The sequence below is a fragment of the Triticum urartu genome, chromosome 2A, assembly GCF_056163025.1.
Source record: "Triticum urartu cultivar PI428250 chromosome 2A, HENAU_Tu73, whole genome shotgun sequence".
Lineage (NCBI taxonomy): Eukaryota > Viridiplantae > Streptophyta > Magnoliopsida > Poales > Poaceae > Triticum > Triticum urartu.
In genome coordinates, this window is record NC_141874.1 from 669,698,232 (window position 1) to 669,713,415 (window position 15,184).

The 15,184-nt window shown below is 46.8% G+C and overlaps 1 long non-coding RNA gene across 1 annotated transcript; it reads right to left on the reverse strand.

Annotated features, from left to right (window-relative positions):
• Positions 1-11,941: 11,941 nt before the first annotated feature.
• Positions 11,942-14,748, reverse strand: LOC125533994 (uncharacterized). The gene is made up of 3 exons (XR_007294395.2): positions 14,598-14,748; positions 12,993-13,060; positions 11,942-12,536 (listed from the first exon to the last, which is right to left on the reverse strand). It is a non-coding gene; the product is annotated as an uncharacterized LOC125533994 (long non-coding RNA).
• Positions 14,749-15,184: the final 436 nt, after the last annotated feature.

A 15,184-nucleotide genomic window follows, 5' to 3' on the forward strand; every position in this document is an offset into this window, starting at 1 on the left:
AGTTGGAGTCGAAGAGGCAACAGGGGGCCCACGAGGTAGGGGGCGCACCCTAGGGGGGCAGGCGCGCCCCCACCCTCGTGGATAGGTGGTGGGCCCCCTGGCCTTCATCTTTTGCAGGTATTTTTCATATTTTCTGAAAAGTTGCTCCGTGAAGTTTCAGGTCATTCTGAGAACGTTTGTTTCTGCACATAAATAACACCATGGTAATTTTGCTGAAAATAGCGTCAGTCCGGGTTAGTTCCATTCAAATCATGCAAGTTAGAGTCCAAAACTAGGGTAAAAGTGTTTGTAAAAGTAGATACGACGAAGACGTATCAGTATGCTCCAAATGAAAATTTGAAAATGTTTACTTGTTTTGTTAGGTTTTCCTTTATGTTGTTTTGATATGACGCAAATACCAAAGAAAGTTGATAATTGAAAAAACACTCATATATGTTGTGTTGATATGTTGTTTTGAATTGCATGCCTACACACCCAGTTGCAAACATTCGTGATCAATAGTTGTCTTGCAACGGGCATTTTTGTTTTTGTAATGGGGTGGTGGGATTTGTAAGTGGGCGCTGAAAGAGGGGTGCGAGTTGCATGTCCGATACTAGACTTGCAACTGCAAGTGTCGCTCTAGTCCGCAACTGCATGTCTCTTCGCCGACTGCAACCGCCTTTAGGTTTTTTTTGTCAGAGAGGAGGGGAAGTTGCATGTCCAATAGTAGGCTTGCCACTGCAAGCGTCACCCTCGACCGCAACTACATGCCCACACATATGACTGCAAATGACATATTTTGTTTTTGTAAGGGGCGGCAGGAGAGGTGCGGGTTGCATGTCCAATAGTAGACTTGCAACTTCAAGTGTCGCCCTCGGCCACAACTACATGTCTCCTTGGCCTTGCATTTTTTGTTGGAGAGGGGGAGGGGCAGTTGCATGTCCAATAGTAGGCTTGCAACTGCAAGTGTTGCCCTCAACCGCAAGTGCATGCCTACACACACGGCTCCAACTGCATGCCTACACACCCGATTGCAGAGGACATTTTTTTGTAAGTGGGCGGCGAAAGAGCGGGATGCGAGTTGCATGTGTGATAGTAGGCTTGGAATTGCAAGTGTCGCCCTCGATTTCAACTGCAAGTCTCGCTCCCAACTGTAACGAGCCTTGCATTTTTTGTTGGAGAGGGGGAGAGGGCAGTTGCATGTCCAACAGTAGGATTGCAACTACAAGTGTCACCCTCGATCGCAATCACATGCCCAGACATTCAACTAGAACTAATAATTTTGTTTTTGTAAGGGGATGACGGGACAGGGGTGTGAGTTGCATGTCCGATACTAGACTTGGAACTCCAAGTGTCGCCCTTGACAGCAACTACATGTCTCCTCTCTGAGTGTAACTGGCCTTGCTTTTTTGTTAGAGGGGGCGCAGTTGCATGTCCAATAGTAGGCTTGCAATTGCAAGTGTCGCCCTCAACTGTAACAACATGCCCACACACCGAGAGGCAACTGGACATTTTTTTGTTTTTGTAAGGGGGCGCCGGGATATGTAGGTGGGCACCAGAAGAGGGTGTGAGTTGCATGTTCGATACTAGACTTGCAACTACAAGTGTCGCCCTCGACCACAGCTGCATGTCTCCTCTCCGACTACAACTTGCCTTTAGGCATTTGTTGGAGGGGGCAGTTGCATGTCCAAGAGTAGGCTTGCAACTTTAAGCGTCGTTCTCGACAGCAATTGCATGCCCACATACCCAGTTGCAACTGACATTCTTTTGGTAAGGGGCGGCGAGAGAGGGGTGCGAGATGCATGTCCGATACTATACTTGCAACTACAAGTGGTGCGCTTGACCGCAAATGCATGTCTCCTCCCTGCTGCAACTGGCCTTGCGTTTTTGGTCGGAGAGGGGAAGGGTTTAGTTGCATGTCCAATAGTAGGCTTGCAACTACAGGTGTCGCCCTCAAGTGCAAATGCTTGCCTACACACATGGCTACAACTGCATGCCCACACACCCGGTTGCAACTGACATTTGTTTTGTAAGTGGGGCGATGGAAGAGCGGGGTGCGAGTTGCATGTGTGATAGTAGGCTTGCAATTGCAAGTGTCGCCCTCGATTGAAACTACAAGTCTCCCTCCTGACTGCAACTAGCCTTGCTTTTTTGTTAGAGAGGCGAAGGGGGGAGTTGCATGTACGGCAGTAGGATTGCAACTTCAAGTGTCACCCTCGACCACAATCGCATGCCCACACAGACAAATGCAACTAACATTTTTTAGGTAGGGGGAGGAGAGGGGTGCGAGCTACATGTACGATACTAGACTTGCAACTGCGAGTGTTTCCCTTGACCGCAACTGCATGTCTCCTCCCTAACTGCAAGTGGCATTGCGTTTTTTGTCAGAGAGGGGGAGGGGACAGTTGCATGTCCAACAGTAGGCTTGCAATTGCAAGGGTCGCCCTCAACCGCAAGTGGATGCATACACCCCATCCGCAACTAACTTTTGTTTTTTGTATGAGTGACATGAAAGGGTGGGCCCAATTGCATGTCCAATACTAGGGATGCAACTACAACTGTCGTCCCTGGCTGCAATTGGCCTTGTGTACTTGCAAGTCCGAGGGGGCAGTTGCATGTCCAGTACTAGGCATGCAACTACAACTGTCACCCCCGACTGCAATTGCATATCGTCCAACATGGTTGCAACTAGTCTTTTGTTTTGTTGGAGGATGGGAGTTGCATCTCCATTACTAGGCTTGCAACTACAAGTGTCACCCTACATGTCTGACAGTAGGCAGAGCAGGTAAGATATCCCCCTGCCTCCCCGCTCCTCTCCCCCGTAGTGCATCTCGCAAGCATCATAACAAACCCGCCGCCGTGTTTGTGAATGCAAATCGAGCAACCGATCTCGCAACTAACTTTGCATTTTTGTCGGAGGGCGGCAGGATAGGAGTGAGACGGGCCAGTTTTCAACACATATTTTTTCGCTTTTGTGGGGGATTGGGGGCAAGAGCAAAGCGTTCAAGCACAATTTTTTATTTTGAAAGTGTGTCTGCTGAAAATCCATCCCAAACCTGATGCATGTAGACATTATTTTGGATTTTGAATGGCTCCATGACAATGTTTTATCCCTCCTGTACAACCTCGATCGCAACTGCAACTGCATGTCAACCGCAAGTGCATGCCTACACACACGACTGCAACTGCATGCCTACACACCCGACTGCAGAGGACATTTGTTTTGTAAGTGGGCGGCGAAAGAGTGGGATACGAATTGCATGTGTGATAGTAGGCTTGAAATTGCAAGTGTCGCCCTCGATTTCAACTACAAGTCTCGCTCCCGACTGTAACGAGCCTTGCATTTTTTGTTGGAGAGGGGGAGAGGGTAGTTGCATGTCCAACAGCAGGCTTGCAACTACAAGTGTCGCCTTCGATCGCAATCACATGCCCAGACATTCGACTACAACTAATAATTTTGTTTTTGTAAGGGGACGACGGGACAGGGGTGCGAGTTGCATGTCCGATACTAGACTTGGAACTCCAAGTGTCGCCCTTGACCGCAACTGCATGTCTCCTCTCTAAGTGCAACTGGCCTTGCTTTTTTGTTAGAGGGGGGTGCAGTTGCATGTACAATAGTAGGCTTGCAATTGCAAGTGTCGCCCTCAACTGTAACGACATGCCTACACACCCAAAGGCAACTGGACATTTTTTGTTTTTGTAAGGGTGCGCTGGAAGTGGGTGTGAGTTGCATGTTCGATACTAGACTTGCAACTACAAGTGTCACCCTTGACCACAGCTGCATGTCTCCTCTCCGACTACAACTTGCCTTTAGGCATTTGTTGGAGGGGGCAGTTGCATGTCCAACAATAGGCTTGCAACTTTAAGCGTCGTTCTCGACTGCAATTGCATGCCCACATACCCAGTTGCAACTGACATTCTTTTGGTAAGGGGCGGCGAGAGAGGGGTGCGAGATGCATGTCTGATACTATACTTGCAACTAGAAGTGGTGCGCTTGACCGCAAATGCATGTCTCCTCCCTGCTGCAACTGGCCTTGCATTTTTCGTCGGAGAGGGGAAGGGGTTAGTTGCATGTCCAATAGTAGGCTTGCAACTACAGGTGTCGCCCTCAAGTGCAATTGCTTGCCTACACACATGGCTACAACTGCATGCCCACACACCCGGTTGCAACTGACATTTGTTTTGTAAGTGGGGCGGCGGGAGAGCGGGGTGCGAGTTGCATGTGTGATAGTAGGCTTGCAATTGCAAGTGTCGCCCTCGATTGAAACTACAAGTCTCCCTCCTGACTACAACTAGCCTTGCTTTTTTGTCAGAGAGGCGGAGGGGGGTGTTGCATGTACGGCAGTAGGCTTGCAACTTCAAGTGTCACCCTCGACCGCAATCGCATGCCCACATAGACAAATGCAACTAACATTTTTTGGTAGGGGGGCGGAGAGGGGTGCGAGCTACATGTACGATACTAGACTTGCAACTGCAAGTGTTTCCCTTGACCGCAACTGCATGTCTCCTCCCTAACTTCAAGTGGCATTGCGTTTTTTGTCGGAGAGGGGGAGGGGACAGTTGCATGTCCAACAGTAGGCTTGCAATTGCAAGGGTCGCCCTCAACCGCAACTGGATGCGTACACCCCATCTGCAACTAACTTTTGTTTTTTGTATGAGTGACGTGAAAGGGTGGGCCCAATTGCATGTCCAATACTAGGGATGCAACTACAAGTGTCGTCCCTGGCTGCAATTGGCCTTGTGTACTTGCAAATCCGAGGGGGGCAGTTGCATGTCCAGTACTAGGCATGCAACTGCAACTGTCACCCCCGACTGCAATTGCATATCTTCCAACATGGTTGCAACTAGTCTTTTGTTTTGTTGGAGGATGGGAATTGCATCTCCAATACTAGGCTTGCAACTACAAGTGTCACCCTACATGTCCGACAGTAGGCAGAGCAGGTAAGATATCCCCCTGCCTCCCTGCTCCTCTCCCCCGTAGTGCATCTCGCATGCATCATAACAAACCCGCCGACGTGTCTGTGAATGCAAATCGAGCAACCGATCTCGCAACTAACTTTGCGTTTTGTCGGAGGGCGGCAGGATAGGAGTGAGACGTGCCAGTTTTCAACACATATTTTTTCGCTTTTGTGGGGGATTGGGGGCAAGAGCAAAGCATTCAAGCACAATTTTTGATTTTGAAAGTGTGCCTGCTGAAAATCCATCCCAAACCTGATGCATGTAGACATGATTTTGGATTTTGAATGGCTCCATGACGATGTTTTATCCCTCCTGTACAACCTAATACTCGAGTGCCGTGACAATAAACAAAGTAGGTCTGGTCAAAGTAGGTCTGGTCAAGTCCATAGACATAGTAGTTTTTGATTTTTGCATTTGAATGGCTCCATGATGATTTGTTCAGATTTTGATTTTCTTCAGATTTTGGCTTGTGTGTGTGCTATTTTTGTTTGTTATGTGTATTTCTGGAGTAGTGTTCAGAACCGTTAGTTAAATTCAATGGATGGCACCACTCTCTCATGAATATATGAGGATCCTGGAGCTATACTTAAACACATCAAACCATTACCTTAAGTTCATTTCTATTTGATTTTGGTCTTCAGAATTTATGTCAAGTTTCTGAGATTTTGCTTTATTTAGTTGCAGATTGAAGTTCAGATGTTTTTATTAGTTACCTTGTAATCAAGCCTTTTTTGGATGGTATGTTGGAGCTTGTTCCAGGTTCATTTTTTGCGATAAATGACACCGACGGTGCCCCTGTTTTAGGAGTCAGACTTTTTGAAGGGTTGGAATGCCCCACCTAAGATTGCGTACGTGGGTGCCTGTGCGTGTGTGTTTGTGTGTTGGCATAACTAAGTAGCCGTTGTGTATTTGTTCAGATTGTTTACTTTTTGTTTAGATTTTTTTATTTCTTGAAATGCGCTGATGTTCAGTCTTTGAGGTTGTCTTGTGTACACTTTCTTTTGTTCAGATTTTTGTGTGCTAGGGGGAATGACATGCTGAATTACTAACTAGTAGTAGAAATTCTCTTCTAGCTAGTGGCATGATTTTAGTTTCTTCTATGTCATACTTTGTCACACCCCTCTGTTTTTTAAAACTTGTTTTTCAAGACTAATGTATTGTATACATTTATGAATACACATGGGCACTGACATGGATGATGAAGCAAGCGACCCTAAGAGCGACAAAAATGCAAAAGGCAAAGAGCTATGTCTTGAAGATCCAGAGTTAGAAGAGAGAGGATATCATGCAGAAATCACTTACAAGGAAGCGTCGGAGGATTTCCTTATTGAAGAAGTTGCTACACTGGTTTATAACATTTTTCTATATACATTCAATTTTTCTGAGTTTTGTCTAGTTGATACAGAAAGTTAACTAGGTAACACAGCAATTTTTTGTTAACACATTACTTTTTTGGTAACCCGTGAAGATCCAGTATTCAAGTGTCTCCATACTCTTTGCTGAAGTTTCTGAACTAGCCAATACATTATTTTTGTTAACTAAGCTACTTAATACAGGGAAGTTAACCAGCCGTGTATCACCATGTCTATCTATTCTTTCTTGAAACTAGGAAGAGGGCATGTACAAGTTGTAGTAAACTTAGTACTGAAAAACATCCAAAGTTGCTCTGATCAACTCCACGAACAATGGATAGCAAGGTTCAGATGAGCAGAGGAGCAAACAGTTTTTTGTCTTTCTGTATCGGCTGGGCCTGACTGTAACTGGTCTTTTTGTTCAATAGCTTTTTTGGATGTGCGTGAAAACAAATTAACAAATTCATGGCTCGGCCCAATCACAACAAACAAAGTAAGAAGGCCAGCCCGAAGTAACAAATAAACAAAAAGAAAAAATGGAAATAAGCCCAGCGCTCAGCCGGTTACAACCCAGCAGAGGGACAGCCAGTAAACAAGCCTAATCTACCTATGGTGACATCAGCAGTCTCAGTCGACTGAGACCTAGACACACCCTTTCGATTATACCAATGACCATCTACCAATGCATCAGTTCTTATTCATCTCACTCACAATCAACCTATTTCTGTTCTGTCCCAGGCCAAGTCTTCCAAGCAAAATAGTAGACCAAGTCTTCCAAGCAAACCAGCAGAAACAAGAAACCAGGTAGTAGTTTGTAATCATGTTGAGTTTACTGAAAAGGGAAAAGGGCATCATGTTTACTGAATGCGCATCATGTTTCAAAATTTTGAGGGTTCTCTCACTGTACACTGAATCTTGTTTCTTTCTATACACTTTCTGGATGAGCAAGAAACCAAGCAAAACGTTGAGTTTACTGAATCTTGTGTTTTTTGTGCATCAGCTATGCATACACTGCTGTAGTTTGTGTTTCTGTTACTGAAAAATACTCCGTAGACCAGTATCATCGGCTATACTAATTCTAGTCGTGTGTGGGTTATGCGGCTGCACTAGTTTGGTTGATGCACAGTTCACTGGCTTACGTGGGTGTATGCAGGTTGTTTGCACGATGGGGGAGAATCAGAGGCGGACATGGCTCCCGATCTGGTAGTGGCTGGTAGGCGGCCGTTCGCTGCGTCCGTCAACACGCAGTGGAATAGGGAGGCCCAGGAAAAAACCTGATCCATCCACGAGTATCATGTACAAGTCCGACGGAGTGGTTGAGCAGCAAATTAATGCATGGGCCCCGCCCTGGAATACTTTGTAATACGGTTGTCGCATGTAGTGTGGAATATAGAAAACGCATGCATCCCGATGACAGCCAACGAACGTGATTTCGGTATCAGCTGGCTCCAGCATCAGATGTGAATTTTCGATAAACTGCTTGCATGGTGATAAACTGAGAAGTTCTTCTATCCTCTGGCGGACTCACTCGTCATTGTCCTCTTCACCACGGTTTAGCTTTTCAGCGAAATCACCATGGTCATCTGCAGCGGCGGCTTTGGCCTCGAGATACACCTGGTGGCTGAGCCATGATCTCCTGACCACCTGGTCGTCGTCGAGCTCGACATAGCCCTTGGTGATGTACTCGGCCCGAAGCATGGCCTGCTTTGTGGCGAGTTTCTTCCTCACATCATTGAAAAAGTTGACGGCATCGTTCCACTCGTCCTTGTGCGGGTTGTGGTGATCGTCGTCGTCTCGACGGGGGAGATCTGTAGTCATGGGAGAGGAGGTATTCCACCTCCTCCGGTGGTATCACGTTCACGTACGTCCTTTCCTGGGCTACCGTTGCATCAGCGGTACCTTGGGTCAACATCGCCGCATGGGTCGTCCCATCCTCTCATTGCAACCACAACAGGAGCAACCGCTCGTCGTGGGTAGCAGGCCGCTCGGTTCGCAGCAGGAGCCGCACTTCCTGGCTGGCGGCGCAATGACTCCACCATTGGCCGTCGGCGATGCTTCACTGCTGCGCTGACATCATTCACGGTGGTGCTTCATCGTAGCACCCGCCTGCCGTAGGTGATATGATATTTCACGGCGGCACAGCAGTGCTATCATTCTCAACACCTTGACGACTGCCCCATGCTTCACTACAGTGCCGTGATGTTTTGCTGCAGCGCCGATGCCGGCGCGGCGGTGCTCCATCGCATCACCTCGACGACCGCTGCATGCTTCACTGCGGCGCCACCACCGCGCGGCGGTGCTCCATTGCAGCACCGGTTGTCGTAGCACCACCATCGTAACACCCGACGGCTGTCGGCGAAGCTTCACTGCAGCGCCACCACCGTGCAGCAATGCTCCATCGCAACACCTGATGGCCGTCGACGAAGCTTCACTCCAGCGCCAGCACCCCGTAGCGGTGCTCCATCGCAGCACCGGCTGATGTCTCATCTCCATCGTAGCACCCGATGGCCACCAGCGAAGCTTCACTGCAGCGCCGCCACCGGCTGACCCTCGTCCCAGCTCCATCACAGCACCCACGACGCACCGGTGCCTTCACTATAGCAACCAACCTGATTTGTTGCGTGACGGTGGGCACGAGCTACCGGAGCGCAGAAATCCATGAATACCGTGGCGAAGACCCACGAGTGGGAGAAACATAGGGGATGAAAAGCATAGGCGGGGATGCAACACAGAGGCAACAGGATGCAACACGGCGGGCGACGGGATGTTGTGACGATGGACGCGGTGGTGTGAGGACGACCTGCGATGAAGCGTGTGACGATGACGACATGCTGCGACGGGGATATGCAGCACGGCGGCGGCGAGCTGCTGCTGCAACCCAGCCGGCGTAAGACCATGGCGGATGCATGCGACGGTGACGGAGCACGCGGAAGAGAGAAGCGAGTGTGGTCATGGCAGAGACCATCCGGGGAAGAAAAGGGGATCTAGCTCGGGGAACATTAAGGAAGCGGAGCATGGGCGGTGGATGGGCTCCATGGGGACACGTGGCGAGCATAGGAGGCGGTTTGCGCGAGACAGAAATCAGCCAGCTTAAAATAAACATTTTTCCAAAATCTATATGTGATTTAGCAAAGGGAAAAGCTGATGTTCAATGACTGATCTTTTGTTTTACTTCTGCCACGTCCTATGCTTGTCAGGCATCTTGATTAGGCCCACACGCCGTATCTCTCCTTCATCCTTATCTTCATGGAACAACGCGGTCACTAATGCATTTCTGTAGCTACTCCCATTCCTGCAACTGGTCACCTGTTTCAGAAAGCAAACCGCAACAAATGCTATGTAGCAGACCATCCGCCGGTCCCTTTGCTTGATATGTGTCCACCCACGTCTTATCTCTTCATCTTTCTCCCTCATCTTATCTCTTTTTCAACCTCTCTCTCCCGTATACAAGTGTCCTATCAATGGCGTGCATCTAGCAGGTGAGGAGGATGGCTACGAGGCAAGCTGGTCGGAGGTCTGTCGCTCGTCAAGGGCGGCCCGATGGGGGGACGGGCAGTGCCTCTCCTCTCTCACCACCGTCCGGCGGGCTCACGTCGGCGGCGACGCGATGGTGGGGATGGGCGGCGCCGCTCCCCCTCACCATTGTCCGGCGGGAGCTCGTGGCAAACGACCATGGTGTTTTTTTTGCAACATTCAATTTGTTGCAAGAAAGATTTCTACAGCATTAGTCATGTTGCAAAACTTTCTTTCGTACCACCAAATAAAGGTGAAGGCAAAGAAAAAAATCTGCAACATCATCTAAGTTGCAAAGTTTTTCTGCAACTTCTATTGCAAAAAATCAAGGCAGAAAAATAAATTCTGCAACACGACCTATGTTGCAAAAAAATACCCATAACACAACCTATGTTGCAGAAAAAATCCACAAGATAATCTGCAAGTGTTTCTGCAACAAGGTCTCTGTTGCGAAGTAGAGAAAGACGTGCATCCGCTCGATTTATCAAATCCGACGGCTCACGCGGTGGCGGATCTTTTAAAAAGATACGCCGGCCGACGCCTAGCAGCCCCCTTTAGCAAAACTGAAAATATTATGTATTTAATTGAAAGTTACCAAGAATTATCTATATCTATACTACTATATAGTGTACCAGTTTTGAACTAGGTCTAAAGCATCAATCATGCTAAATCTAACGGCTGACAGCGGTGGGATTCATAATGAACAGTAGAACGTAACAACCTCCACGGTGTTCTGGAACCATCGCCTCCCACTTCCCAGAAAAGAGGCCCAATACGTGATACAAAAACAATACTTGCTAAAAAATACTTACATTCGGCAAGTTTCTCAAAAAAAATCAATCCATGACTGTAAGACATGTATTGCACGTGTAAGCGTGGTGTTCTGGACGGGGAAAAAACAAAACTGATACTATATAAAAGTTATTATTCATATTTTTTGGACTTGTGGTTTCTGTTGCCGAGGATACCACGACAGCCATTCCCCCGTGAAACTTTTTACACGAGTATTATGCTAGGTCATGTTTGTTAAATAAGTTTCAGAAAGTCTTGAATCTTTATTTTTAATTGATTTTTAATTCGGATGCATTGGCCGTTATGTTCTAAAGATCCGCACAGACATAATAGTTTCCACAATATACACTCGAAGAAAGGGAAAATGCGACATAAGAAATTGTATCTAAGCAAAAAAGATAATTATAGTCAAGTGCTACACATTTATCGAGTATATATATTTTACGAAATAAGATAATATCCGGCGCATTCATGCCAGAACCTTGCTAAAAAAAGCATAAATAGTTGCTAAAAAACATGTAAAGCAACATCCCAAAAGTGAGTTATAGCTACTGGAAAGTTAAATAGTTGCATGGCTAGGAAAAATAAATAATGAGTTTTAGCTATTTAAAAATTGAAGAAGTCAACATGAATCATTGACATGCATGCTACAAACGTGCAAAGCACGTGCCAATTACTAGTATTTAGTTGGTAGTTGTACGAATAGTTTTAGTGGGAGAGTTTCAATGCTTACGTGAATATTTTACCTGGAAGTTGTTTTTGCGAAAGCAGCTTATTATTATATATCGAAAAAACTAACGCTCACATGTGTGGGTGTTTGCACATCGTCCACACGCCTGTATCACCACTCATTTTGCCACGTATGAACAGATAACATAAACAAAAAAAAAATTGATCTTCGGCTTAAAAATATTTTATCTTCTAATCAAAAAAGCAAATTAAAAATCTGTTTTCACCATTAAATCCGCCTCGACGAGATCTTTAAAATTAGACCACATGTTGATATGTTTCGACGATTTTTTTTTTGCCCAAAACTAGACCCCATCTACAAATCCGTTTTCACCATTAAATGCAGTGAGTTTTAGGCAAAAAGACCCCATGCAGATTTGACTCCCACCACATGATGTGAGCGTTAGCGTTATCCTTACATATTCATATAAACGAAGGAATCAAGATTCTAAAAGAAGCTAATCCTTTCCTATTTCTGTTGCTCCGATGGCAGGTATGGTGTGGCAGATATAACATCATGAGTGCCGGCCGGCCAAAATTACACACAAACACATCCGACCAAACGTAGTACTAGTAAAGAAACAGTAGCAGGAAGGAACCAGAGGAATTACTACTGGTAGGCGATCAATTTCACAAGCGCTTAACTTGGGAGAGGCAACGTACATAGTTCACCAGCAACTGCAACACAAAAGCATGCACCTGGAATGGTAGCAACGCGTGCACAAGCTAGTCGAGCACCTGTATGTCTTGTCTATGCTATATATAGTTGTCGATCGGCACGAGTGAAACACTCCACGCTCGCGCGCCACCCGGAAAGCAAGCACGTCTCAGCGCACACCATGAACCGCATAACTGTCTGTCTGTCTGTGAGAGGACTTGCATGCAGACTACCTATCCACGGGGAGGAGCCTTGACATCGGTATCGAACCGGGCAGGGACCGCCAGCGCATTGCCGCCCAGCTTCACGATTTCGCTCAAGTCTTCTTTCGCCGACTTGACCATGGCGTGCAGCTTCTTGTTCATCGTCTTGCTCGCGTTCGCCAGCGACTCCTTGCTCATGTTCTGGTCCTGTAGGGTGTTGAAAGTGTCCTCCCTCTTGGCCTGGATCGTGTTGAGGTAGTCGATGTACTTGCTGATCAGCCTGTTCACCTGGGGTTTTGGAGACCTGTGCTCAGGCAAGAACTTGAACTTTGGGAGCTTGGATTCGGCAAACTGCACAACAAGAGACAGAACAGAGCAAATAAACAAGTAGCTTTTGACCACGAGTCATGTCCGGCTATGATATGATAGAAATCAATCGCTGATCAGTCGTACCTATAGGTTTAGGGAAACATGCAGCTCCTATGTACACTCGTGTACACGTGCAATCTTTGCATCAGGAAGAAGGTAACAAAAAGAGGGATTGGCGGTTGGTGTACGTGCCTACTGTTGGCTAGTGCAAGCTAGCGTCGCGTGGTAAGCTCGAGGAATCCATCCAGCAGGCAGCTAGCCTGCTTGGCCTAGGTACGTACGCTTGTTGTAGTCACCAGAATCAATTAAGCTGCTTCCGTAGCACTAGCCAGCGAGGGTACTTCATATCGAGGAGCATCGGCATATTGAGGGAGGGCCGACGCATGCATCAGTTAAGTTGTTGCGAGTATATATCACACATGTGCTAGTACTACGTACCTTGGACTTCACGGGAGCTCCCTGGGCAGATGATTGGTGTTCTCCCAAAGGTCGTCTGCCATCGCGTCCTATGACAATAGCAATAGCAGAATTGTCATCAGGAAATAGCTAGTGAAAGCAACAACAAAAAAACATGCAATGCACATCGGTAGGGATGAAAACGGAGCGGAAACGGTCGGAATTGAGTGCTACCACATTTGTTTTCATATTCTTTTGCAGAAGCAAAAACGAATACAGAAACGTCGGAAATGAATACGGAAACAGATACTATCGGAAACGGACACGGAGCGAATATGGAGCGGACACAGAAACAGAAGTGGGCGTTGACCGGAACTTTAAACCCCCTTGGATCATAGAGAAACACACACACACAAAAATAAGTTTAATGAATTGTTAATATGGCTAGAAAATAGTATGTTTATTTTAGCAACTTAGGATAGTATTGTACTAGTAGTGGACAATTGTGCATAGGGAAGTTGAGTACATGTGCGATATTAGAGGTTGGGCTCAAATGATCGTAGTTGGGAAAGCAGCCATATGCCTATAGTAAAAACAGAAAATCCATATCCCACCAGAATGGAAAATTCCGTTTCCATGCCTGTTTCACCGGAACACACCATTCCGTTTTTGTTTCCGTTTTCGCATAAAAAATCCATTTTCACTTCCGTTTTGCAAAATTCCATTTTCGTTTTCATATTTCCTCTTCGTTTTCATTTTTCCTCCGGAAAAGCGGAAAGTTTCCACTCTGTTTTCATCCCTACACATCGGCTGGCAATTCATCCATACTAGCTCGTACCAAATACAGAAGCAAAGCAACCATGTTATCTTATTTGTGGCAGTCGTATGTATGAGCAAGCATGCATGCCGAGGCAAGTGATCAAACCAAAAACATTTTCCAATGCAATGCAGAACCTTGTAACTAATGCAGGGATCATGCCTCTATCAGTTTCAGTTTTTTTTTACTTGCTAGTAGTACCATAAAACAGCAGCCCAAATGTATCGCCTATACCAACTAAATTAAGGAAGGAAGTAACAATAATGGAGGTGTGATGTGTTGCTATTAATCACCTATTAAACGAACCAATTCGTGCAGTTTATACGAGGTTCCTAGTGCACGTACTAGTTACTTATATGCCTCACACAGGATTTCATCCATGATTCTGGATCATGTGACTGCCTATACAACCCGGAACTGTTTGCATCCATGATTCCTGCAGCTGGCCTGGAACTTGGTGTCCTGGATTTCAGAGCTAGCTGCAGGCAAAATCTCGCTGAATCGCCCTAAAAAACCTGAAATCCAGGCCAAAGCCTCGCCAAATCCCCTAAAATAAACTGCCACCTGAATGGATGGGCAGACAAAAGCACCTCGCATCCGGATCCAAACCAACTCCATCACGGAAACGTAGAACTGGTGCGACATTCATAATCCTCGCAGCACAGCACCGACGGGAACCGGATCCCCGTCCCCGCCAGCGCCGCGTGCGTGCGTGCGAGGAACTGCTCAGATATCGGGGTCGGCGGGGGCTCGGGGAAGAGTAAGCAGCGAGCGCGCGGAGACCACGGCCGGCAACGGCGAGCATAAACCACGACGGGAAGGATCCTCACCTGCTCCGGAGGTGGGCGCGGCCGGGTGGGTGGGGGGCGACGTCGGCTCGATTCGCTCCGAAGGCTAAGGCGCAGGCGCAGGCGGCAGCGTCCAGGAGGAGGCCGGAATGGAGGAGACGCAGGCTAGTGGCTCGCTGCCTGGGGCTGGGGTCAAGGCATGTACAATGGTGTTATCTTAGAAATGGCATGTAGAATAAATAATAAGATGGAGAAGAAAGAACTCATAAAAAAAGCTTGTCTTCTCTTATTTAAGATAAAATAAAAGATAATATCTTAGTATAATATGTGTCATCATATTTTTAGGAATAACTAGTTATGAAGATAAGGCTAAGAAATGACCCATTGTAGACATCATTTTTTGTCATCTTTTAATTACATGCAAGACCTAAGATAAAATTATCTTATCAACTATTGTACATACCCTTATATATCAGGCCGAGTCAGTGTGCACTGCACTCGTGGGCCTCGCGTGCTATCCGCGGCCCTGTGTGGGGATTTGGTTGGCCAAACGCAAATTAATTGCTACTACTCCAATAGAATTAGACGCCATCATTATTCTCGGTCAAAAAAAAAGAGACTGGCTACTC